The sequence below is a fragment of the Eschscholzia californica genome, unplaced genomic scaffold (assembly GCF_041429995.1).
Source record: "Eschscholzia californica isolate CP2 unplaced genomic scaffold, dmEscCali1.0.p SCAF_6, whole genome shotgun sequence".
Lineage (NCBI taxonomy): Eukaryota > Viridiplantae > Streptophyta > Magnoliopsida > Ranunculales > Papaveraceae > Eschscholzia > Eschscholzia californica.
The window spans coordinates 17,551,533-17,579,323 of NW_028238483.1; the positions used below are offsets into that span (position 1 = coordinate 17,551,533).

Consider the following 27,791-nt stretch of genomic DNA (forward strand, 5'->3'; position numbering starts at 1 on the left):
CTCACAATGTGATAATAATTATAGTGCTTCAAGTCCCATTCTTCACCAAATAACAGAATGTTCACCCATTCTAAAGGAGGAAAAAGAGTTGATTAGAGAGACTATAATTAGAAATCATGTGACATACCCAATTATTTTGGATGATGAAGAGTCGATGTACGAGGAAGACATTTCACTTGATAACACCAAAGTTGGAACTGAAGTCTCACAGACGGAGGATACTGACATTGAGAGTTCTTCTCATCCTAGTCATAGTGATATATCCCTTTAAGTCATAATGAAAGTCTAGTAGAAGATGAAGATGATGAATTGTGGCTTGCTAAAATCTTAAATGAGAGTGATGACTCACTAGACTTAGGTGAAACTTTAGATTTCTTTAGAGACACTGACGACATCATAATGAAAGAAATTTTAGAAGGTTTATCTATATCCATACCCAAGTCAGAAATTAAGGAGCTAAGACCTAACGTGGAGGAAATTTCAATGCAACATCCTGACGAGCCTACTTTAAAACCTCCTAGTTTGAGTGTGGGTCTAGGTGAACCTGAAAATCTCTTAGATTATTTTGAACCATGTCTTTCGGAAATTCGTGTCCCTCCCATGGAAATACCTGTCAATTCCAACACGATCTCTCTACCCATTTGTCAGGCTTATGAGGATCCATTTTATCCAGTTTCTGTTCTCTTTAGTGTATTGCCGAACTTAGTGATCTTAGCATCATCTAAGTTTGGGGATCGCTCATTCACTCTGAGAGTCTCACTTAAACTGTTATATCATTACATAGACGTGAGACTAGACCTCATTGGATATTTCACATTCTGGGTTGACCCTCAGATTTTCCGATTACTATTTTATGGGGAGTCATTAAACCAGAATCCAGTAGGTCTATAGTAATTTTTTTTTTCTTTGAGTCACCATGGTCTGGCTGAAGACATTAAACTTAGCGCTTTTTGGGAGGCAACCCAAATATAGGACACTCGAATCTGGTAATATCCTTCCCTCAATTCATTATTTTTGCATAGTCTTCAGAACATTGAGGACAATGTTCGGTTTAAGTTTGGGGATGGGGATTGAATTTTTGTCCTTCATTTCAAAAATTAAAAAGGGGTCAAATTTTTAATTTTCTAGATTTGTGAATCTAGTTATTTTTGCTTGTTAATAGTTATAAAGTCTAGTTGGTTAGACTGCCTGCTTGCTAAGGGTTTGTTCATGAAAGTTGAGTCTTGAAATTGTCTGTGCACCAGCCATGTGAGTGTTAGATAGGTGAAGAGTAGACACTTCTGAGAAAACCTGATTAATCATTAGTGGAGACTTAACCCATGTGAGAATCTGAGTCTTTCTTTTAGCTTTGAGTGATCTCTTCTGCATTAATTCTGAGTAGAATGAAGAGCTACTCAACCTCGTAATACTAAAAAGAACTCAGATGATCTCCTGAGTTTAAATTTTACAACCACTAGGGGTGTCATCAGGAATGCGAACCTTTCTCTTGTAGTCTGAGAAACTTGATAACCGTGTCAACTAGAGGAAAATAGGAACTCATCCATCAGTTAGAATTCTGAGAATAAGGCATGAAATTGAAAATAAAGAAAATTGAACTCAAGGAGGAAGTAGTCAAGTCAAAATCAAAATCAAGGTCGAAGGCAAAGTCAAAAAAAAAAGTGGCTATCCCTTGAAGAAATAAAAAGAAGAGAAAAGTGTTTATTTGATTTCAGTAATTATCCCTTGAAGAAGTTCTTGAAGATTTGAAGAAGTCGAGTTCTCAGGAGTTCTAGTTCATCTTTATCGTCTGTTGACCTCTAGGAAACACGGTTAAAAAGTAGATCAGGTGAGAAGAGTAGGATAGCTTCCCCATCCCGTATTAGTGGTTGTTTCCTTTCTATGAGATCAGTCATCCATCAAAAGTTCTACTCCAGCTTTTGTTATGTGTTGAGTTTTCTTTCATACTCACACTCACACATTGAGTGAACCAATTCTGAGTGATTTAAATTTTTAAGTGTATGACCGTGAGGCAGCAGTCGAGGCGAAATGTATTAAGACGGTAATCGAGGCCTTGTCTAATCAGAACCGAAATGATATTCACAATGGCTGGTCACGTGCACTTAGAGTCTTGATTACTAGTGAATGGATTTTTAGCTTTCGGATGGTTTGATTGACTTAGATTGCATTTCTATTAGCCTTCAAAAATCTCTTGGATAAACAAGTGTGGATCATGTATTTTTACACCCTTCTTGATTTTTGAAATGTTGAATTTTGTGGGTAGATTCACTGCAAACCCTCACGAGACCACACTCGTCCTCTAGGGGTAACTTAGGGGTTTAACGGCTTGTTGCACGTGCTAAGTGCAATCGTGATTCCCTACAAAAGTGGTGAATTAGGTTTAGTTTTATTTTTCTGTCTTGCTCGAGGACTAGCAAAATCTAAGTTTGGGGATGTTGATGAGACATGAAAATGTCCCATCTGAGTCTCTTAATTTGGACAAGTTAGTCTATCTAGGGCAAGTTACTCTCATGAATTACTTCTTTTTCTACTCAGGTACCTTTTTCAGAGTTATGTGTGCAAAACGGATAAAAGTCGGAGAAAATGCAGACTAGGGGTATTTTGGTCATTTGTTGATTCTGAATTCATGGTTAAGATTAGTGCTCGGATGGAAAGTAGAGTCCGAGTCCAAGACAAACCCGTAGGCGAAAACGGAAGTCAAATCGGAGTCCGGATGAGTAAAATAGAACGAGTCAAAGTTCGGGTCAAAATTGGTGGACCAAGAGTCAAGCGGGCCACATTCTGTCACAGTCAGGAGTACACCAAGCAATCCCAACAGCAGTCATCTTCTTCTTCTTCCTTCTCTGTTTCTAAAAAATGAAAATTTCTAAAGTTAAAACCGAGACCGACTGATTAGAAAACTCTTCAACCGACTCGATGAAGAATGAAAAAAGGAAAGAGAGAAAAGGAAACCGACCCTTTTGATTCTATAAAAGAGAAGAAAACCGAGAGGAGAAATAATCCTCACCATTAAAGAAAAATCCGAGGTTAGAGAGAGAAACTGAGAAAGAGAGTTTCTGTTTCTTTTCTTCTTCTTCTTCTTCTTCTTCTAATTATTCTCTTTGTGAGAGAGAGAAAGTTAGATAGAAAGAGTTAAGAGAGAGACATACTGTAGAGAGAGAAAGATTGAATAAAATAAACCATTGAAATTTTCTTTTCTTCTTTCTCCATTGTTACTGTTAGAGAGAGAGAGAGAGAGAGCTCCCGTGTTTATTAGAGAGAGAGAGAGAAGATAGAGTGAGGAAGAGAGAGAAAACAGTAGAGAGAGAAAAACCAGAGAAGGAAAATAATTTTCCCACAGAGAAGTATTTTTCGAGAAGACGAGAAAACTATTTTCCCTAAGGGTCTGTTTGGCTGCGCAAAAGGAAAAAAGTGAAAAAAAGGTGTTGTCTCTCCAATTTTTTTTCTCTTACCATTAATTGAACCATGTCTTTGATATTCATGGGTTTCTAACTCCTCCACTAGGATAAAGGATGAAACCCTAACATGAGTATTTGGATTTTAATATCGTATTTATTTTATTATCTCGTTTAAAGTGCTTAAAGTTTCGAATTAATCGTACTTCGGTTAGTCTAATAAACTAACAACTTGGTTCTTAATTGCATTATATTTTAAGTGAAGTGGGTTATGGGTTTTCATCATTGTTAAAGTGTTTAATTGTCTTATTTTCCGAAAATTGAAGATTGATTTCTAACCATTTTTGAGTTATCAAAAGAGGGATAATAATTTAAATTAGATATTAGATTCGAATATGATTGTTAGTGGTGAATTCCAATATCCTAGATTTACCAACTTATAGATTTTCATCACAACTTAAATTTGTTTTCTAAGTTTCAATTTTTAGTTTCTCAAATTATTCTCAAAATCAACTATTTTCTTTCCTAGTTCATTAGTTAGTTTTAGGTTTAGACTTAATTCCGAACAAATCCTCGTGGGATCGACTTCGTAATACATACCATATTCACATACGGTTCGTGCACTTGCGAGTTTTAATTTAGTTTAGTTAGCCTAGTATTTAGGTTCACTAGATTTCACATCAGTCATCCATAAAAAGGATGTATTATCTGACTCCTGATTTGGTAGACACAGGTGTTGGCCCCCAAATGTCTCATGAGAGATACTGTCAGATGGAGAAAAGGGGAGTCTCTGACTATTTCCCAATTGACAAGATGAGCAAATAGCATTCAGATCTTTTGAGGACAGTTGAATCTTTTCGTTTTTCTCCAAGGCCAAGATGATATCCTTGGAAGGGTGACCAAGTCTATTATGCCAAACTTTGGCTGATGCTGTGACAGCATATGCTTCTTGATGGGTCATGAAAATGTCTCATCTGAGTCGTTTAATTTAGTCGAGTTAGTTCGTTTCGAGTCTTTATTATAATAAAATTGTTGGTTTTCTTGATTAGGTGTCTTTTGTAGAGTTGTGTGAAAAGTGATTAAAAACAGGAGGAAGTTACTTGAAGGGCATTTTGGTCTTTTGGACACAAGAGTATTCTGGTAAATTTGACCAAGGTCAGTTTATGGGTGACAAGTAGAGTTCGATACGAGCTCGTAGGAGAAAACGGAAGTTAATTCGGAGTCCGGATGAGTGGAATATGCAAAGTCAAAATCATGTGAACATTTGGTCAACACTCGGGACACAGTTGGGCACGGTTCTGGCTAGTGGGATAAAAGTCGCTGACGTGGCCCGACCTGGGATGTAGAGCACCAACGGGCATTAGTCATGTGGTCCCTCTTTTCTACTTTTTACCCCCCGAAATTACCTAATAACCCCTCCTTTTTGTCCTTTTCAATTTTCAACCAATAAGAACCCATTTCTCGAGTAGAAAGCAACCCTAACTTCCTATTTTAACCCTCTTTCTCCCTTTTTCTCCCAATTAACTCCTAAAACCCTAGTCATTAACCCATCTATAAATAAATCTCTACCTCTCTCATTTCTCTCTAGACTTGAAAACTCTCTCAATCCATCTTTTCCATTCTTTTTCCATCTTTCTCTAATACTACTACTACTTCTTCACTACCACTATTCTTCCTTCCATTAATAGTCTTCTCCTTCTTCCTTCCATATTCTTCTATCATCTTTATCCCCTTTCATCTCTTCTTTCCAACTTCTTTCTACATCTAATTTCTTCCTTCTCTTTCTTTTTCTTATTTGGGTGCAATAAAATAGCTATTACTTGGAATTCTTGGAGTAAAATTCTTGAGCACAAATGGAGCAAATCTTGGACAAATTGGAGATACATGGGGATATGGAATTTGAACATTTTTGGTGATTTATTTCTATAAATTTCTTAGTATTTTCATTTATTTTACAATGTCAATGAATGTTATTCTAGATTCCATGTATAGTTAACTTAGAAATCTAAGGTTGTGAATGAAACCCATTTTGGATCTTTGTAACACTTGTTCTTGATTAATTAAATCCCTTGATGTGCTTTAATGTCTATTGATTGTTTATCTATATGGATTGAATTTTCTTTCCATTACTCAGGCCTCATAATTAGATATTTCATACTTTCGTTAAGTTGTTAGATGGAGTATGCTTTTTAGATGATGGATAATAGTTAAGCGATCTGAATCTCTATAAGGAAGACATTTAGAATTAGTGATTATAAAATTGTTTTATCTAGAACATCATCCGGAATCCAAATAGTTCATTATATTGGATCCCGAGTATATACAAAAGAGGTTTAAGTAATTAAGTGCTTGTTTTATAAAGTGAAAATTGCGGGGGATTTTATAACCTTAGATATCTTCTCACCTCTCACTTAGATAGTGTAGTTAGTTTTTTTTATTTTCTTAATTCTTGCAAATCAATCATCAAATTTATGAGTGGGATGGGTGTGTGTTTTAGTCTAAGTTAGCTATTGACATCTTGATTATTGGGTTAAACCCGCATTCAATATCCGAAGTTACCTACCTATTCCTTGGGACGATTCACGAATTTACTAACATACTATAACTTGACCCCGTATACTTGCGGGAATAGACCTATTTTAGGCCTATCACTTCTTCAAAACTATCTTTAGAGCTAAGAAAGGGACTCATTTGGAAGTCAATGCTATACAAGTTATTCACCATAGGTCCATCTGCCAATATCTCTTTGGACCATAGGTCTCGAACAAGAAATCCCCATGGAAGAAATTCAACACTGCATAAATTCTCTTTGTTGAATTTGGAAATAGAGAGAAGTTTTTTTGAGTACGTGGTACATGTAACACCTTTTTGAGCTGAAAAAAGTGTGTACCTGCTGTAACAGTAGCTTTTCCTGTACTGTCAATGTCTAAGCACTTCCCATTTCCTATCATGACTCCATTTTCACCTGTATAAGAAGTACTAGAGTGCAGACTGCTCTTAGAGTAGGTCATTTGACTTGTGGCCCCTGTATCTGCAATCCATCTCTTATCCTCTTCTTTGTGACAAGTCAAGTGAGCTTCTTCAAGAATGGGTGCAGAAAGATTATCCCTTGATATATTTGCTAGTGTTGATTTTGATAGTACAATAGCATAGTGTGTTTGTTCTTCTTCTGTTTCTTGGACTTATATACCCTTCTCATCTTCCTCTTCATCTTCTGTTTCTTGCAAATATAAGTTTGTAAAATTCCTTTGAGGGGTTTTAGTGTAAGATGAGTATGAGAAATCCCTAAACCTCATTCGACATTGCCTAGCTGTATGACCCCATTTATAGCAAATGGCATAAGGTATAGTAGTATAGTCGAAAAAAATGTTTCTTGATTGTGAAGAAGAATAAAAAGGGTTATGTCTTGGCTGAAATCTTTGGCTAAAATCTGAATGTGAGGGTTGTGATCTCTAATTTGAGAAAAATGGTTTTATAACATTCTTATTTGGAAACTTTTTAACAAAATAAGACTCATCTTCAACATTAGTATCTTGTTCTTAAAGCCAATGTTCATGATGAGTTAACCTACTTCTCAGTTCAGGAAAATTTAGGGTTCCTTCTCTATTTTGGATAGTAATAACAAACTGAGAGTATTCTTTTCCAAGACCCTAAAGAGCAATTCTTGATAATTCAGAGTCACTTACCTTATCATTTACTGCCACAAAGAGAATCAGTCAGATTCTTGATCTTACTTACATATTCTGAAATTGAAGCAGCACCTTTCTTAATGTTTTGAAGCTTATTTCTCAATTAAGCTTTCTTGACTTCGAATTCTTGAAGAAATATTAACTCAAGATATTGCCAAATATCCCTAGCTGTTTTCAATCCCAATATGTCTGAAGATATAGAATGAGAAATGGTAGCTTTGATACATGTTTTAACGAAGCTATCATTTTTCCTCCATTGAATATATGTCGGATTAACAACATCTCTCCCCTCAATTACTGTTAATTGGGAAGGTTCTTCATAAGTACCATCAATGTAACATATTAAATCATTGCCAATTAGGGAATTTCCAATTTGATCCTTCCAAACTAGGAAATTAGATCCATCTAACCTAGCTGAAATTAAACTAGTAATATTATGTGATGAGCCATGAAAATGTCTCATTTGAATCTCTTACCTTGGGTTCGTTAGTCTATTTCGAGCCGTTACTCTGATGAATTGTGTGTTTTCTCTTGCTCAGGTGTCTTCCAGAGAATTGAGTGCGAAAAGTAAATAAAAACGGGAAAAAGACACACAAAAGGGCATTTTGGTCATTTGGAAATTCTGGCCAATGTTGATACTCGGATGAGAAGTAAAATCAAATACGAACCCAACGGCAAAACAGAAGTCAAATCGGAGCCCGGATGAATAAAATAAAGCTAGTCAAAGTTGGGATAAAAAAAGGAATCAATTGACCACGTCAGCCAGGAGACACGTGACGGGCGATCCAACGGAGATGGAATAATTTTCAGTACACTGGTTGTAACACGCGGGTCATCTTTGGCATTTATTTCAGGCGGCAATTCCATGTAATGCAGGGCAAGATACTACAAAACTCCCGGTACACGTAGTACTTGATCTAACGGTCAGAGCTGATACGGGACACATGACGTCATTGCTAGGTCTGTTGCGCCTTCATTTACATAGTCCGGAAGCACCAAATCATTCCCACTTGCCAGCAATAGTCCCGATTGATTAAGATATTTACATAGTCCCCATTGATTCCCAAGATTTTTGGGTTGCTTCTCCATTATGTTCTCACTCTATTTTCAAAAAGAGAAATTAAAAAGGGAAATAAGAGAACATGAGTTAGGGGGATATACTTATATATTCTCTCTCTAGAAACGTGAACAGTAGAGAGAGAGTGAAGATAGAAATGTGAACAGTAGAGAGAGAGAGAACCGAGAGATGGAAATTTTAGGGAGCAATCAATTGGAATATATCTTAACCGAACAGAGAAGTATCTATAGAGAGAAATTAAAGGAAGGTTTGGTTGATATTTTTTGTCGAGATGATAAGAGCTGGAAATTTGGATGATGAAATTGATATTTTCTAGAGAGAAGGGACAGAATTTGAATTCAAAATGAAGGAAGATGGAGATGGAAACTCAAAGATTTCTTCGAGATTGAGAAAGGAGACAGAGAAGGAAAGAGATCTTGAAAGAGATAAAGTATTCTCTGGATTAAGAGATTATATCACAAGGTTGGATATTTAAAATAGAAGAAAAGATCACTTCTCTAACTCTCTAGGATTTTTTTCTTTAACGCCTTGATTCAATCTCGATCGAGATATTTTATGTAGAGGAAAAGATTTCCGAAGAGATTTCAGAAGATAGATGGAGAAGGAAAATTGCTGGTCGATTCTCATTGAGATTATTTAGAGAGAAAAATCAAAAATCGAATTATCTTATTACTGTTTTAGAAAGAGATGGAGAATGGAAAGTTGTTTATAAAACAGAGAGCAAAGGAGGAGTAAAGGGTATCTCGGAATGGGAGGATCCTCTCGAGCTCAATAGGACAGCAAGATTAGAGAGAGAGAGAGAGAGAGCTCGGCCAAAATCATCATCATCACTTGTTTTTGATTTTTTTCTTTTTCTATTTTCTTGTATTCTTTCTGTTTGTGAGAGAGAGAGAGATTACAGAGACAGAGAGAGATTGTAGAATAAATTACAGAAAAGAAAAAAAAAATCTGAATTTCTTTGTTATTTATCTATTTCTTGCTTTACTGTTCCTGTTAGTGACAAAGAGAAACAAAGAGAGTGGGAAGAGAGGAAAAATACAGTAGAATGAGGAAGAAACAGGAAGTTAGAGAGAGAAAAAGAGGTTGATAAGACGAGAAAAGAGAGTGGAAAATAGTTTTCCCACAGGGAAAATGTTTCCGAGAAGATGAGAAAATCATTTTCCCTTAAGGCGCGTTTGGCGAATAGACGGGAAAATCAGAAGGAAATCATTTCCAGCTAAGAAAAGTTTAATTCTTTTTTCATTTTCTCTCTTATTTTTCCTATTTATTTTTAATCTTTGTAATTATTTATGCTCTCTTTGATGAAAATGATTAGCTAAAACTATCTATCTAGGGTTTTTGATGAAACCAACTCTTGATCTTTTTGGCATATTCTTAATTGACGAATTCTTTTGATTGAAAGATAAAGTTTAATTTATTTTAATTTGTTAAATCAGTTATCTTTTCACTATCTATACTTTTAGATTTGATGTATAGTGCTTATGTTAAATCATTTGACGGTTCATGCTTATTAATTGATAGATAGTAGTTTAGAAATATATTTTTACAAAGAAGACAATTACCATTTTCTAAGAACCGATTTTATCGAAAACATCTTCCAAAATTCGGATAGTTTATTATCCAAAGTTTTGAGTTATAGAAAAAAGAACTAGTTAGTTAAATATGTGTAATAAAGGTGATTTTATGTGGTAGATTCCGAAACCCCTAGACTTCTCCCCCCATTTGAGTTCATCTTTTTATTTGTTTTAATATTTTATTTATTTTATTTTAAAACCAAAACCAAAAACCGTACCAATTCTGAGTTTAGAATAAGTTTAACTAGTCTCTGAGGAACGAACCGGTCTTACCGAAATTTACAACTTGACACCCGTGCACTTGCGGGTGTAGACCTATTTAGGAAACTTTCTAGGCCCATCAAGTTTTTGGCGCCGCTGCCGGGGACTATGTTTTAAATTTGTTCTAATCTTGGAAAGTTTTTATTTTTGGTAAGTTTTGATTTTTGGCCACTTTGACTTGCTTCTCTATTTCTGGTATGTAGGGCATTAAGGAGCGAAAGAGAAGGCGCAAACAAGGAGGAGGAGTCGAAAAGAAGAAATTTACAGTTTTATTTATTTTATTTTATTTTTGGTGAGAGAGAGACTTTAGACTTTCTTAATTTTATTTTTTGGATTAAAGTTTTGACCCTGAACTAGAGGACTTGTAAATTGTAACCGAAAATCAAACGAAGCCTCGGGTTCGGACACTTAAGGGAAGAGTGGCCCGGGTCGTCCTCAAAGGTCATCGCCCGTCTTGAACGGGAGGTAATTTCTCTGACCACCCACGAATCCCCTGTAAGTGGGTCCTTGTATGTGTTTTGCGTGCCTCATTGATTTGACGAACTGCTTAGTTTAATCGTCTTTAGTAAGGGCACAAACCCCATTACAAGATAGGAGTCGGATTTCATCACCGATCTCTTCCCCATTTAGGAAACAACGTTGCGAATCCCAAACCTCACTTAAATTAAAATCTGGTTTAGACATTGGCCTTAGGGTATCGAGCTCATAGGATCTTTGAAACAATTCAGGGACTTAATTTTTATTTGGGCATTCCTAAAAGGAAAGTGTCACTCAATTCTTTAAATGGTCACCTCGAGAAGAGGAAACGTTACCGAAGGTTGGACGGCTATCACAACGTTCATCGTTGGTCGTCACCAAGAATTGTTTGAACGTATTACTTTGACGGAGTAACCCTCAAAACAATTATAGTTCAGGCTTTGTTACAATATTTGGAGCATGAACAGTGGCTCCTGGATTTTCCATCTGAAGAAGATAATGATCTCTGATTTGTTGATTGCAGAAGATTCAACAGCTTCTTTGTAAAGATTGCTTCTCTGATTCGTTGGTAGCAGAAGATGCAACTTAGTTTATTAGAATCGGTCCTAATTTAGGTTTTTCTTGAATCGTGATTTTCTGATTTCGAAAGAAAAAAATTTAGGCCTCTGTTACCATGAAAACTAGAAGTATTTGATTAACATTCATAGTTAATGAAACAAGATTACAAAACTCTCTTATATAGAGTGGGAGAGAAAAGCTGAATCAGCTATAGAGAGAAAGAGAGAGTTATAGTTAGTTAGGATTAACTAACTTTTCATTAACAGAAAACTCTATTAACTAACTACCTAATTCGTCACATGTGTGACTAACACAAACACAAGAGTGCCCATAACGCCCAGCCTTTATTCTTCTTCTTCTTCACACAATTCGTCTAAAGGCAACCTCTCTATCTCTTTACTCTTACAAAGGGAAACAATAAGGAAAGGAAGACATGTTTTGTAAATAGAAAGAGATAGAGATCCGTTAAATCAGAGAAATAGCAAGAGGAGATTATGGAAGGGGTAATTGACCAGATTTATTCAGCTAAGAGATTGAGAGCTGGAGTTGTTGTTTTTAGAGAGAGAAGATATTTTCTCTCTCTAAAAACTTAAACTATGATAGATGGAGATTTCTTTTTCCTTCACAGAGAAGGAAAGAAGAGAAGATTGGATTGATTAAAACAGGGGGGGCATATTGGTTCTCTTCTCGGGTATAAAGAAAGGGAGGCAGAGCATCATTGTGAGCTTTCATTTTTTTTTGGAAAAAACAGAAAACTGAATCTCTGATTTCCATCATCTCCACACAGCTTAGAACATAACTAAAAGGACAACCACCATCATCTTCTATATTAAAATTCCGCTTCTTCTGTATTCTTTCTTTTTTGTGAGAGAAAAAAGAGAGAGAAAATAGAGAGATAAATAGTGATTGTAGAGAGATTATTAGAGATATTCAATAAAGAAAACAGAGAGCACCATTTTCTTCTAATCATCAGTTTTGGCTTTCTTCATCAAGTTGCTGGTTATTCTTGGTTGATACAAAGTTACTGGATATTTTTCTCTATTACTTTTAGTAAGAGAGAGTAAGAGGAAAGGGAGAACAGAGAGTAATTTTTAGAGTGAGAAAGAGACATCCGCGTAAAGTCTTTAACTTTGTTGTCTTCTTTGATGTTTTAGAGAGCATATGTAGAGATAGAGTGAGACATTCATAAAAAACAGAGATATTCACCATCATTTTTCACCCACCTCTGTTTGAATTTCAAGTTACAGAGAGAGAAAGTATTAACCAGATTTTTTTTTGAAAAGAGAAGGACCTGTTTGATTTAGGAGTTTTTACAGGAAAATAATTTTCCCACGTGGCTGGAAATTTATTTTCTCCAAGGAATTGTTTAGCGGCCAAGGGAAACCAATTTTCAGTGAGGATTTCAGTTCTCCTTTCGTGCTTCTCTCCCATTTTTCATAATTATTAATTTTAATCTCTGTTATTACGAGTAGCTAATTTCTCTAGTTTAGGGTTTCGATGACATTTTGGTTATGCATGATTTTTAAATTTTTATTTTGATATCTCAAGTGTTTAGACATACATTGATTTCTTTTGAATATTTCATTATTTATGCTTTGAAGGTCTTGATCCATTATATTTAGATTAGATTCTTTAATGGTGGATGCTTGATAGTTCATAGATAATAGTTAGATCCCTTAAGAGTTAATTGTTTGTCTAGTTACGAGAGTTATAAGATTTAAATCGATGTTTATGCATGATTTGAATAGATTCAAAACCCTAGGCTTCTCCCTCATTAATCCATTTACCGTTATAATTTGTCTTCGTTGTTTTAGTACTTTACTATTTAATCGTCAAAAATCAAAATCGGAAACAAAAGCCAAGTTAGTTTTATGTTTAAGAGTGAGTTTGACTTAGTCTCTGCGGATCGATTCCGGTCTTACCGGATTTTACTGCTTGAACATCGTGCACTTGCGGTATAGACCTTTTAGGGTATCCTTTTAGGCCCATCACACATCACATGCACGCATATGAGATCCTAGAGAGTAGTAAACTTCATTACAATGCCCACAAATAAAAGAAGAGTACACATATAAATACTTGTCTTTTTTTTCTTTGATTGAGATTGATTATCCTTATCTCCTTAGGTTGTGTTTGTTTTTTCTTTGTGAGTCTGAATCTGAATTATTGAATCCGATTTGGCTAAACTGAAATGGTTGAATCTGAAAAATCTGAATTATTTTACTAGAAAGATGTTTGTTTTTCATATCTGAATAACTAAGTCTGAATTATAAGTTAGACATTTATACCCTCATCTATCTCTCTTAAAAAAACTCTAATTTCTTTTTAACCTTTCTCCTTCTCTTCCTGCTCCCTCTCTCTCTTCCCCCTCTCTCTCTTTACACAGCAGATCAGAAACCCAAATAATGAACACATAACCCTAAACCCATCTCTCAAATACGATTAAAACTTGGTATGACTATGTTCTATCAAGGATTTAGATATGTATATATAGCAAAATCAGTCCACAATCCCTGGGGATCCATTAAAGCTTTTCATCCATGACCTATATCTCTGGTTGATTGAAAAACCCTAGGGATCCAAGAAAACCCTCATAGATCCGACGGGATTTCACAAACTTTTCTACAGTAGCTTTCGTGGGGTTTCTTGTGTGTTGTCTGAAGGGTTTTGTGGGTCACTACTACTAGTGTTGTATGCGGATAACTTTGACATCCAATGTCAAACACTAAGGTTGTGTTTGATTGCAAATTGGAGAAAGGAAAAACAATAGAGAAATATTTATCCCGAGAAACATTTACTCTAAGAATCATTTTCTCCACAATTTTTTTCTTATTTTCTATTGTTTGGTTCTTCATCTGTTTTCATTTTCACTTTGGCTAAGGAAAACCATGCATCTGTCTATTCAATTGCACTTCTCTCTACCAGTTTTATCTATTGAAGATGAAAGAAACCTAACCAACTTAGAAGCACATCTCAATTTATACCATAAAAGCAGTAATGGCAAAATTAAGAACCAAAGAGAAATTATCTTGCTCATCAAATCCAAAATCTACACTACCCATCTCTATTGCCTATTTTCAGACTCCATAACCAAACTCCACACCCTACCTAACTTCTTTCTTTCTCATTTTTTTTCTCTCTCTAGAACAAAACCCTTGACTGGAGTTCTAGGGAAGCTATAGTTGTCTCAATGGAGGTGCCACCAAGAAATCAAGTTGATGAATCATAACTTATACTTCATACCCCATCAATGCCCCATAGATGCCACCGAGCCTTACAACAGTTGAAAGAAAATAATTATACTCTAATGGTGAAGGATTAATATTTTCTATTTGAAATTCACAAAATCTTCTTTACTAAATCAATAAATAAAAAGAATGGAACATTTTTTTTTAAAACTGGAACATGTTATTATGTAGAAGATAATTGAGATCATAATTCCATTTTTTTTTTAAACTGGAACATGTTATTATGTAGAAGATAATTGAGATCATAATTCTGCAACTATTAATTTAAAAAAGAGTTTGGTTTGAACTTCTATATATTTGTATATGAGTCTGACTTCGAGGATAAAGAGGTATGTCCAAAAGACTCATTTCGGGAAACAGTTTCTTCACGGAGAGATGGGTAAGAGTTTCCCCCATTTTAAGGGAAAGTAGAGAAAATTTAGGTCACGTGATTGGAGATTCCGCTTTTCCTAAAATGGTTACCAAACTACAGAAAAAATTTAGATTAAAGAAAATCTTTCTCTTTTCCCCGAGAAAAAGGGCAATCAAACAGAACCTAATATTTCCCATGGAAGCTAATAATCAACTAAGAGTTAGAGATTTACCTTAATCGCTAGTTTTACCTCGAACTTTTCCCATCTGCTTTTGAGAAGATCAAGAGCTTCAATTGTAGCTCCTCTACTTGAGACACCGAGTGGTTTACTTAATCTCCCTTGTATGTTAGCCATAACAACAATGGTATTTTGATTGCAAGAAGAACTCCTTGACTAGTTGATAGCTTTTGGGAAGCTCTCTTTCTCTTCTCTACTTGATGGTGTAGAGTTAGAAAGCTCTTAAAGAAATTCTACATCTTATTCACTGCTCTAAGGGTCATTATATAGAGGTCTAAGTTATAATCCAACCCTAATTAGATTCCTAAAAAGCCCCTTTTGAATAAGATTAAGGAAATAGTCAAAAATAGAAACCAGTTCCTATTCTTTGATTTCCTTGACGATGGTACGTCCAAATCACGCAAAAATTCGCAGATTTGTCCTTCCCTATTAGGGTAACCGTCCCACCAAATTTCAGCCCAATCCGAGCCCAAAAAGTCCTCTTTTGCTCCCGGCCCAAAACCTCTCTTTCGGGCCTTTTGTGCTATCTTTGCCCAAATTTCTTTTAGGCCTACGAGACATTGTTATGGAACTCTCCCATGATAATATATCATTCCTACTAGTCATATCATCCGATTAAATAGTCGTTCTTATATGTAAGCCGATGTAGGATCCGGTCGAAGTTAGCCGCGAATTACTTTGTAATTCGGCGATCGTAGTTGGTTTCTAGCTAAACGATCCCAAAATCAACCAGACTTGATAACTTCTTCATCAATTGTCCTATCTGGCATTGCTCGCATTGCGATCTTGGTCGAAGGACATCTCCTTGACAAAGGAATATCCTTCAGACTCTCAGTTGTACTTAGAACAAGTGCAATGCTTGATTCCCGTGTCTATTTGTATCCCATCTGATACGTCACGTCTTTCAGACTCTTTTGATCCCGAGTACAACTGTCAAAGACAAATGATTAACTTTTAATCCATTTGAACGCGGCCACGCATTTTCAGTTGTTACTTATCAAGTGGCCATGAGACACGTTTTCCTAATGAAATTAGGACGACACAATCCATTCTTGTGCTCCCACTCAAATTCATGTCTATCCTGTCTTTCCCAGTATCCGCTTTTATAACATCTTTTGACGGCACGGCGTTTGGCGGAACCAAAGTCAGACATTCCTTACATAAGAGGAGCGAAACACTCATGTTTTGAGAATCTCTCCAATCTTGTCAATGAGAAGTTTTTGACGTTCATCACGATTGACGTACTTCTCATTTTGAGGATTACCCATTGTGTATTCCCAATATCATACCCATGTAGTCAGTTCGAATACCCTATTCCTATAGTCCATGAAACAGTGTTATCTCATCGGTTTACGTGCTAGTCTTCCTGAGTCATTGTTGTCCATGTAATGACCTGGACTAGGGAGATGATAATTAAGTATCTTAAGTTCACTTAATAGGGCTTCATTCATTAGATCACATATCTGAAAAACCTATTCGGAATGCTTTATTATCCGTGGACTGTCGTTTAAATACTAAACCAAATTTAGACGACGGTGAAATAATTAACTGATTTCTGATAACGAGAGTTTGTTAATCTGAGCCTCTTCTGTAAAACACTTTTACTCACTTAGTTTTACTAGTCAATGTTATTCTCCAAATATACCTTATGCCTTGGACACTTAGTATGACTCTCATCCTTTCGTCTTCGGTGACAGTTCAGTTGACTATTGATGTAGTCTTTCTTAAACTTTGCATATCAACTAATCAAAGGTCAATACCTTTGATTTTCCATTGATAGTTTCTAGTGACCCTTTACTAGAATCAAGGCTTTTATTCTTTCTTTGTAGAGTCTGCAACAGTTCCCGGCCAGAAACCTTTTCTGCCTACTTTCCTTCCATGTCTGGAAGTTTGCGATGACTATGTTAAACTTTCTCCATTCTAACTCGTCCTAGCCTTTTAGGATATTATTAATGGTTTCAGATTGCCTTATCTGAGTTCGGATGTTAACATCTCTTAATACTCTAAGTATTTACGATGTCTTGGGTAAATGCTAAATCATGTTTCACATGACCGATCTTATGCTTATAACATATTTATCTTTCTCATGCGTGTTTGCTCATAGAATTAGCTGACTCTGAGTCTTGTCGAGCCATCCGCCATGAGTTTGGGTCGAATATCTCTTCTAGAGTCTTTCGTGTTCGGACTTATAAGAATCCCAAGTTTTCTTATTTTAGTCCTATCATCACTTGATCTATACTAATAGATTGTTGATGCCCGAAGCATTTCCATCCTTTCTGGTCCATCCTTAACAGATTCCAACATCCTTATGTTGTTCTCAATTCTGGTGTGTACACTGCACACCAGACCTAAAAGGCTTGTCTCCCACTAACCTTCTTAGAATCCTTAGGTTCAAGATATTCTTCGTTTTCTTTAGGAATTAAACGCCTTTGATATCCTCTTTTGAATCGAAGATTCCAGCTCTAGCTTGCTTCTTTCCTGAAGTGTGGATCTTCCAAAGCCTGCTTAATTTCGTAACCACAAATACAACGCCACCAGCCACCAACACTTTCCACGGCGTTTGTTACGTCCTCGGCCACAACATTGATACTGATCAAATCATCCCAGCAGAATACCTAACCCTAATCCCATCAAACCTAGACGAATACGAAAAAACTCGGTTCTTACGCCCTTATCGGTTTCCCATCTTCAATCTACACCACAAAATTCATAGAATCCGGTGAATTCAAATCAAAATACTCAATCATAATCGCCGGAGACAATTTCGGCTGTGGACCATCAAGAGAACGCTCCCGTTGCTCTTGGTGCTGCTGGTGTTAACGCCATAGTTGCTGAAACTTATGCTAAAATCTTTTTTAGGAATTCAGTTGCTACTGGTGAAGTTTATCCTTTCGGAATCAAAAGGTCGTTTATGTGATGAATGTTCAACTGGTGATGTTATTACAATTGAATTTATTGAGATATGAAAGATATACTGGATATGGTGACTACTAATATACAAGATATCGGAAGATACAAAATATATGAGACGGATCGAGATGAAGAGATCCGACGATAAAGGAAGAGACCAAGATATATGAAGATCAGAAGATATATTCATATATTCAAGATCTCTCTTATATTGTATTCTTTCCTTAGTTTAGTTAAGAAACTTAGGAAACTAGATAACCCGAATCACTCTATAAATATGAGTTGGGTTACAGAGTTTAAATTATCGAGTTATTGAGTTATGTAACCGATCAACCCCACATACAATTGTATGTGGTGATTATTAATAATGAAAGTATTTCTCCGTGGATGTATGTCTTGAGTATCCGACCGAACCACGTTAAACATTGTGTCTTTCATTTATGTTTATATATCTGATTCTTATATAATCGTGACTTTATCATTATCTCCGATTATTATATAATCGTGAATTCAAAAGAATTAAGTGAAAATCTTTTGATTAATCATTCAACTGGGAATGAATATAAGTTGAAACCAATTGGTGATGCTGGTCCTGTTATTGATGCTGGTGGAATTTTTGCTTATGCTAGGAAATCTGGGATGATACCAACTCTTGCTTCTTAAACCCTAAAAAAGGTGAAAAAATTTCAACTTTTTTTTTTCTTTAGATTCTATGTGGGCATAATGATTGTTTCTTCCTTTTTTTTCCGAAATATGAACGGTTTAGAAGATTGGGTTTGTTTACTTGAGTATGTTTTATACGTACTTGTGCTCTTTGAAACACAGGGAGTATGTATTTGTACACATTGGAACTAGGGGTTTGAATTGAATCTTAAAACTGTATCATATAAGGAACTACATGAAAACCCGATAATGACTTCCCGAAAGACATAAGCCGATGATTTGCATGTCAGTAAATACTAAAATCGCATATTGCGAAACTGAAATTGCTTTTGTGGTATCATATGTTGCTTTCCATTTTGGAGCGGGTATAGGGTTCAACCCTCGGTGGTAATGTTGTCGGTCCCGTGTTAAAAATATTTTGACATTGACCAAAAAAACATCGTTATATCTCCTTTCATCTCATTTGTTATTGTTTTGTCGGTTTGAACTTACGTTGCCGATTGTGAGTGAAAGTTTTGTATGAAGAAAATTGATGTTCTTGTGACACGAAAATTAGTCGGTGTATTTTCTAGTTGTCCGTATTTCTCGTTTGGAGGTGTACCCAAATTCAATAATTAAGCAGCATGTGTAAATATTGAACTGCAGTACTCCATTTATAAGCGTTTGCAAGCAAATTCAATAAGAGTTTATTGTGGTAGGATTAGGGTCATGACTGAAAATTACTATAGAATCGTTAGAAATTAAGGTTGTGTTTTTTTTCTTTGTCTGAATTTGAATTGGTTGAATCGTATTACAATTGTAATGTCTGAATTTTTATTGACACTTACACCCTTACAAGTAAATTAACTCCGATTACACATCTTTCTATCCCAAGCATATTATTTTCAACATTTGAAATTCAACTCTACTTTCCACTTACCAATTCTCTGATTCATCTATTTAGCAATCCCATTGTTGTTTTATTCTGTTTGATTTCCTCTTTTATAAAGAAACCATTCTAGATCATTGAGACACAAAATCAATGACATGTTTTTAATTCAGCAGCACACTTGAATCTGGTAAAGCTAAAATAACTTCTCATTTCAGCAAATTTTACTGATCGTTTGCCTTTTATTAATGCTTGTCTCTGATTTTATAACTGTTACCTTTCGAGACAAAGGTAGAAAGAGGTGTTGTTGTCTTCTTCTGACTTTGCAAGCTTGAATAATGGAGGTCTAGGTCAAGAACATTGACTGGTGTGTTTAATGGTGATATATCCTCGTCCTATGCCTGACAGAGTTTTTCGTCGATCTTAAACTGCATTGATGTTCTTTTCAGCAATCATCCATCATCCTTTCAAACTCATAATTCTTTTTTGTAGTAATTTGTGGTGTAGATACACTACCATTTCCGTGTGGAGGAGTTAAATTTCTAAATAGTTCAGTTGAAATAACCAAAATATTATCATTTACGTGCCTACCAAAATGTCCACCATAACCGATATTTCATTCCATGCTACTGGTAACACCGTAAACTTCACTTGGGGCTAAAACATTTTTCACCTAAATCTGTATGATGTTGTTGCAGGTTGCTGCCTAGAAATGGAGGAAGTAGTTGTGGGTACTTGACATTTGAAAGAAATCGAGTTAGTTCTCTCTCTCTCTCTCTCTCTCTCTCTCTCTCTCTCTCTCTCTCTCTTGTAGACGATATTTTGGTTTTTGCTCTCAGTTTGTTTTGTAATAGAATATAACTATTAGTCTTTCGGAGGATTATGAGTTGTTGAATTTGCACATTAATGTTTTTTTTGTTGAAAGAAGATACATCAAGTTCTTAGCACATACAGTAATTAAGATCTCGGAGATTGTGCCACCTTAGCTTCTGCCTGTTTTTCCTACTCCGTTTAGCTATTGCGTCCGCCTTCTTGTCGTCCTGTCTTGCCGTGTAAGTGAAGATGATATTGGTGAAGTTTCTCTTTAAGTTGGATGATTTCTGTTATGTGCTTGCCCGCTTGCCATAGGATAGAACTCTCGGGGTTGTGGAGATGTTTGATCACATTGATATTATCAATTTCAATATGGAGATGTTCAATTCTTAACTCGATTGCCCAAGTCATTGTATAGCGTATAGCAAAGCGCCTAAGCATTCGCATTTTTCTAGATTTTGTCATCGAACTGCGTCTGAAAAAGCTGCAATGAAATTTGCTTTTTCATCGTGCATAATACAACCTATTCTTGCCATTTTCGTTATTTTAGTGAATGATGCATCAACATTAATTTTGAGAAATGGTGCTTCAGGTAGAGTCCATTTTGATTGTAGTTTCTTTTTGTCTGCTTTGGGGTTGTTTTTACAATCTTTGTTGGTGTTGTTTTGATTCTTGTAATGATCTGCATAGGAGTTTTGGGACTGCACAGAGAAACATTTTTCACATCTTGCTTTCTGATAGGCCCAAAATGGTTTATTCCCCAAGTGTAGGGATCAAGTTATAGTAAAGTTTGTAAATCGGGAAATCGTTCCAAGGGACAAGTAATTTTATCTGAATCTTAAATCAACACCACCTTTAATAATTTTGATTGGTTTTGAAAATAATAAAACAATGACAAACTAAATAGGAAGGGAGTAAGATGAGAAAGAAAAATCTAAGATTTAGAATCCACTATATTAGTTCACTTTTTAACACATATAATTAATCAACTAAGCCTCTTTCTTTATAACTCAAAATTTAATATAATGAACTATATAAATTTCGGGAGGTATTCTCGATAAAAGCATTTCATATTCCTGTATTTAAAACATTAAAGCACAATCAAAAGGTTTAATTAATCAAATCACATATCTTAAAAAGATGCATAATAGGTTTCATCATAAAACCTAAATATAAGATTAGCTACTCATGGAATCTAAAGTAAATGGAATTACAAAAGATAATGAAAAGAAATCACCAAATGAGATTTAGAGTCATAGCTCCTTGTGCCTCCATGTTGATGTCCAATATTAGATCCAAATGCTTCCAAGAATATTACCTAAAACTCCAAATAATAGCTTTTTAGAAGATAAAAAAAGAGAAATTTAGAAGAGAGATAGATTTAGAGAAGAAGTTATGGAGAAATTAGAAGTTTAGATGAAGAAATTAGAAGTAGAAAGAAATTAGAAAGAAGGGATGAAGGTGGTAGAGAAAGTAGAAGAAGATGGATTTTTAGGGTTAGAAGATAGAAGATAGGAGAAGAAGTGGCTTAGAAATTAGAGAAGGAAGCCTTTTGAGAGGGATTTTAAGTCTAGAGAGAAGTAGAGATTTATTTATAGATGGGTTGATGGCTAGGGTTTTAGGAGTTAATTGGGAGAAAATGGGAGAAAGAGGGTTAAAATAGGAAGTTAGGGTTGCTTTCTACTCAAGAAATGGATAAGCATTGGCTAAGGAATCAACTAGTACAATTGAGGGAAAATTTGGAATTTTTGGTGAAAAGATGGCCACTTGTCAATTAGTTTTTAGGCTGAGATTTGAGTGGGACAAAAAAGAGGGGCTAAATGGTAAATTCGGTGGGCTTAAAAGGAGAAAAGAGGGGCCACGGTATTCTGTCCGTTTGTGCATTTGGGATGGAACTTCAATGTTTAGCGGGTATACCGAATACTGAAGCTCCACGCTTCTGGACGTGCCACGTCACGTTGTTGTGTCCCACCAGCCAGAATGGTGACCGAAGGTATCCCACTGGTCCACTTCCTTTGACTCCAACTTTGACTTAGCATATTTCACAGGACTCCGATTTGACCTCCGTTTTTTTTCCTACGGGCTCGTCTCGGAATCTACTTTTCACCCATGCACTGATTTTCGTTTCAAGGGACAAGTAAATTTATCTAAATATTAAATCAACACCACCTTTAATAATTTTGATTGGTTTTGAAAATAATAAAATAATGACAAACTAAATAGGAAGGGAGTAAGATGAGAAAGAAAAATCTAGGATTTTGAATCCACCATATTAGTTCACTTTCTAACACATATAATTAACCAACTAAGCCTCTTTCTTTATAACTCAAAATTTAATATAATGAACTATATAAATTTCAGGAGGTATTCTTGATAAAATCATTTCATATTCATGTATTTAAAACATTAAAGCATAATCTGAAGGTTTAATTAATCAAATCACATATCTTAAAAAGATCCATAATAGGTTTCATCATAAACCCTAAATATAAGATTAGCTACTCATGGAATCTAAAGTAATATTCATTGAAATCCTAAAGTAAATGGAATTACAAAAGATAATGAAAAGAAAGCACCAAATGGGATTTAGATCCATAGCTCCTTGTGCCTCCATGTTGATGTCCAATATTAGATCCAAATGCTTCCAAGAATATTACCCAAAACTCCAAATAATAGCTTTTTAGAAGATGAAAGAAGAGAAATTTAGAAGAGAGATAGATTTAGAGAAGAAGTTATGGAGAAATTAGAAGTTAGATGAAAAATTAGAAGTAGAAAGAAGAGATGAAGGTGGTAGAGAAAGTAGAAGAAGATGGGTTTTTAGGGTTAGAAGATAGAAGACAGGAGAAGAAGTGGCTTGGAAATTAGAGAAGGAAGCCTTTTGAGAGGGATTTTAAGTCTCGAGAGAAATGAGAGAGGTAGAGATTTATTTATAGATGGGTTGATGGCTAGGGTTTTAGGAGTTAATTGGGAGAAAATGGGAGAAAGAGGGTTAAAATAGGAAGTTAGGGTTGCTTTCTACTCAAGAAATGGATAAGCATTGGCTAAGGAATCAACTAGTACAATTGGGGGCAAATCTGGAATTTTTGGTGCGAGTTGTGGTGAAAAGATGGCCACTTGTCAACTAGTTATAGGCTAAGATTTGAGTTTGGGGATTGTTCTTCTTCCGTGATAGTCTCACCTATACTATCACCAAATTACTCAAATGTGAGACTATCGTTCACTGAAAACTTTGTGTTTTGGGTGGACCCACAGATGTATCGAATATTGGTTTACAGTTAATCACATATCTGTAATCCAGTAGGTTAATTCTTTTTATTTTTTCGAATCATCTGTTTCGTCTGGCTGAAGACGTTAAACTTAGCGCTTTCTGGGAGGCAACCCATGCATAGGAGCTTGGAATCGGGTAATATCTCTCCCTTCACCCTGTTATTTTTTGCATAGTCTTCAGAACATTGAGGACAATGTTCGGTTTAAGTTTGGGGATAGGGGATTGAAATTTTTGCTAAGTCCTTATTTCAAAAATTCGAAAGGGTTTAAAATTTTTCAAAATTTCTAAATTTTTGGACTGAAAAAGTGAGTCTAGTTGTTTTTGTTTGTTAATGGTTATAGAGTCTAGTTGGTTGTACTACACTTTTGCTAAAGGTTTTTTCACGAATTTCAAGTCTTGAGGTTGTCTGTGCACTAGCCATGTGAGTGTTAGATAGGTGAAGAGTTGACTTTTCTAAGAGAACTTAATCGATCATTAGTGGAGACTTAACCTATGTGAGATTCTGAGCCTTTCTTGTTGTTTTGAGTGATCTCTTCTGAGCTAATTCTGAGTAGAATGAAGAGCTACTCAACCTCGCAATATTGAAAGAAGAACTCATTTGATCTCTTGAGTTCAAATTTTACAACCACTAGGGATGTCATCAGGAAGTAAACCTTTCTCTTGTAGTCTGAGAAACTTGAAAACAGTGTCAACTAGAGGAAGATAGAAATCCATTTGTTAGAATCCTGAGAATAAGGCATGAAGCAAAGTGGAGAGAATTATACCCAAGGAAAGAATAATGTCAAGAAAGTAGTATTTCTATTTTGAGTATAGTACTAGAGTACTATGAAAAAAAAAAGGGAAAAAAGAAAAAAAAAATATTTGTTAGAAAAAGAAAGAAAGAAAAAAAATATATATATTATTTGTTTAGTTGTGTTTAAGTGTTTATTCCCTGAAGTAGTTCTTAAAGATTTGAAGACGTCGAGTTCTCAGGAGTTCTAGTTACATCCTCATTAGAGCCTATTGACTTCTAGGAAGCACTGTTAGATAGTTGATCAGGTGAGAAGAGTTGGTTAGCTTCCCCATTCCATATTAGTGGTTATTTCCTTTCTTTGAGATCAGTCGTCCACAAAATTTTAGTCCATCTTTTTCATGTGTTGAGTTTTCCTTCATATTCATACTAACACATAGAGTGAACCATTCTGAGTGACTTTAATTTTTGAGTGTATGACTGTGAGGCAGTAGTCGAGGCGAAATGTATCGAGACGGTAATTAAGGTCTTGTCTTTTCAGAACCGAAATGATACTTATATTGGCTGGTCACGTGCACTTCGAGTTTTGATTACTAGTGAAGGGATTTTTAGCATTTGTATGGTTTGGTCGATTTGGATTTCATTTCTATTAACTTTCAAAAATCTACCGGATAAACATTTTTAGTCCATGTCATATTTAGACCCTTTTGGATTCTGAAATACTGAATTTTGTGGGTATATTCACTGCAAACCCTCACGAGACAACACTCGTCCTCTAGGGCAACCTAGAGGTTTAACGGCTTGTTGCACGAGCTAAGTGCAATCGTGATTCCCTACGAAAGTGGTGAAAGTGGTTTAGTTTTACTTTTCTGTTTTGCTCGAGGACTAGCAAAATCTAAGTTTGGGGATGTTTGATGAGTCATGAAAATGCCTCATCTGAATCTCTTAATTTAGGTCAGTTGGTCCAATTCGAGCCGTTACTCTGATAAATTGCTTGCTTTTCTGTTTCAGGTATCTTTACAGGGCTTAGTGTGAAAAACGAGATAAAGACGCACAAATGGGCAATTTGGGCATTTCTTGATTATGGTAATTTTGGTCAAAATTGGTGCTCGAATGAAAGTACAGTCTAAGACGAAGCCAACGGTGAAAACGGAACTCAAATCGGAACCCGGATGAGAGAGTTAGCCTAAGTCAAAGTTTTATTCAAAAAAACAATTGACCAGATCAAATTGAGCACACGTGGCGCGTATCCGGAACAGTAATGTGAAACTCTCGGTACACTATTGGGTGTAGGCAGTACATTTTCGGGCTAAATAAGAACTCTATCCAGTAATTCATGGACGCATGTTAACTACGGTAGTCTAGATTGATCTACCCATTAATTTCCGCGCACGTCTTAATCTGACGGTTTCCTATAGCATGTGCCATCCAAGCGACTTGTATATGTGCGTCCCACGTTATTAAGATGCTTCTGCTACACCACATCTTCCATCTCAAGTGAACCAGCTATTCTCACGTGGATTAAACCCAAATGTTGGGTATTCCTTTTTAAATCTTTTCAACAGGAACATTGGAGATATGAAGTTAATTTGGAAATTATAAGGGGAAGAGAGAAACCGAGAGGTGGAGAAGATTGATATTGGGATTTCATTAATCTTTCCAAAAGGTTACCATATCTTTGGTATTATTTGGGAAAGATTTCTTGTTCTATTGAGAGAAAGATACTTTGCCATTAACAGACCAAGTTCTCTTTCTTTGTTTCATGAACAAAAATATAGAGAGAGGATTTTGGTTGGGATATATTGAAGATCAGAAGAGGAGATCTCTTGGATTCTAATTTCTATAATAAAGAGAGATCTTGGTTGATTCGGGAAAGAACAGCAAGGTAAATTTTAATCGAAATTTTCAGAGAAAGTGAAGATGGAATTTTATCTTTTGAATTAGAGAAGGATTGTCGGAGAGAGAGAAATCAGAGGTACTTCTCTGATAATGGATACTTTAAGAGAGAGAAGAAGTTGGATATTTTCTAGAAACAGAACTTATTGAGATTCGATTGGGCTGGACTGATTGTTAGTGAGAGATTATTAAAAGAAAGGATATTATAGAGGAGTATAATGATGGAAGAGATGATTTTATTGCCTTTCTTCTCTGGATTATTTTGAATTTCAGAAGGCAACTATTCTCTGCTACTTCTCTTACATCTATTTAACAGTAATGAAGAAGAGGGGGTATCATCTCGGCTGGGACTAAAAAAATCATCTCGGTTTGGGGTCGAAAAAAATCACCATCTCGACTGTAGAGTTTTCCTCTGGTAGCTCAACCAAAACCGACTATATTAGAGAGAGAGAGAGTGATGTAAAGAGCTCTCGGCTGGGGATGAAGAAATGGAGTTAGAGAGAGAGACAACCGAGAGTACCATCCATTGATCATCATCATCATCATCATCTATTTTTCTTCTTCTTCTTCTTCTGTTTGTAATCCTTTTTAGTGAGAGAAAAGATTATCAAGATAGAAAGAGAGATTGTAAAGAGAGAGTTAGATAGAAAGAGTTGAGAGAGAAAGAGAGTTACTGTAGAGAGAGAGAAAAACAGAACCAAGAGATTCAGTTTTAATAAATCACTATCTTCATCTTGTTTTGATTCTTTTCTTTTTGTTTTCTGTTTACTTTGTGAGAGAGAGATAGAATACTCAAAGAGAAAGAGAGAAAACATCAAGTTAGAGAGAGAAAGATAGTTGGAGAAGATGAGAAAATAGGAGAGAAAATAATTTTCTCTTAGGGAAAATATTTCCGGGAAGACGAGAAAATCGTTTTCCCAGAGGGTGCGTTTGGCAGAACAGTGGAAAATCAGAAGGAAATCACTTCCCTAAGGCTCTGTTTGGCTGGAAAATCAGTAAGAAATTCAATTTTTTCTATTTTCTCCCATATTTTATATAGTTAACCTTTAAATCTCTCAAAATGATTAACTAATTTTCTATCTAGGGTTTAGATGAAGTCGTAATAATCATTTTCTCGACAATTTATTAAAGTTTTTACCATTTTAACGATAAAATCTTCCGGGTTTTTAGACCGTTCATGGACTAAAAACCTGAGTTATATAAAGAACTATCTAATCAGACCAAAATTAATTTGTCGTTAGAATTGTTAGGAAGACGGATTCAGAAAACCCTAGGCTCTCCCCCATTTGAGTTCCTTGTATCATTTGTAATTATTTTCTTTCCGTAATTTTACTTTAATATTTTATATATTTTATTTTATTACCAAAACCTCATCAAAACCAAAAACCAAGTTACTTCCAAGTCTTAGAATAGGTTTCACTTAGTCTCTGAGGAACGAACCGGTCTTACCGGAAATTACAACTTGACACCCGTGCACTTGCGGGTGTAGACCTATTTAGGGTAACCTTTCTAGGCCCATCACCACGCTTCTGGACGTGCCACGTCACCTTGTTGTGTCCCACCAGCCAAAATGGTGACCGAAGGTATCCCACTGGTCCACTTCCTTTGACTCCAACTTTGACTTAGCATATTTCACAGGACTCCGATTTGACCTCCGTTTTTTCCTACGGGCTCGTCTTGGAATCTACTTTTCACCCATGCACTGATTTTGGTCCAATTTCCCAATTACCCTTGACTTAAATGACCGAATTACCCTTTCATGTATCTTTTTCCTCA

General features: G+C 35.6%; 1 pseudogene; it reads left to right on the top strand.

The window, feature by feature from the left end:
• Nucleotides 1-399: 399 nt before the first annotated feature.
• Nucleotides 400-18,440, top strand: LOC147532095 (3-isopropylmalate dehydratase small subunit 1 pseudogene; annotated as a pseudogene).
• Nucleotides 18,441-27,791: the final 9,351 nt, after the last annotated feature.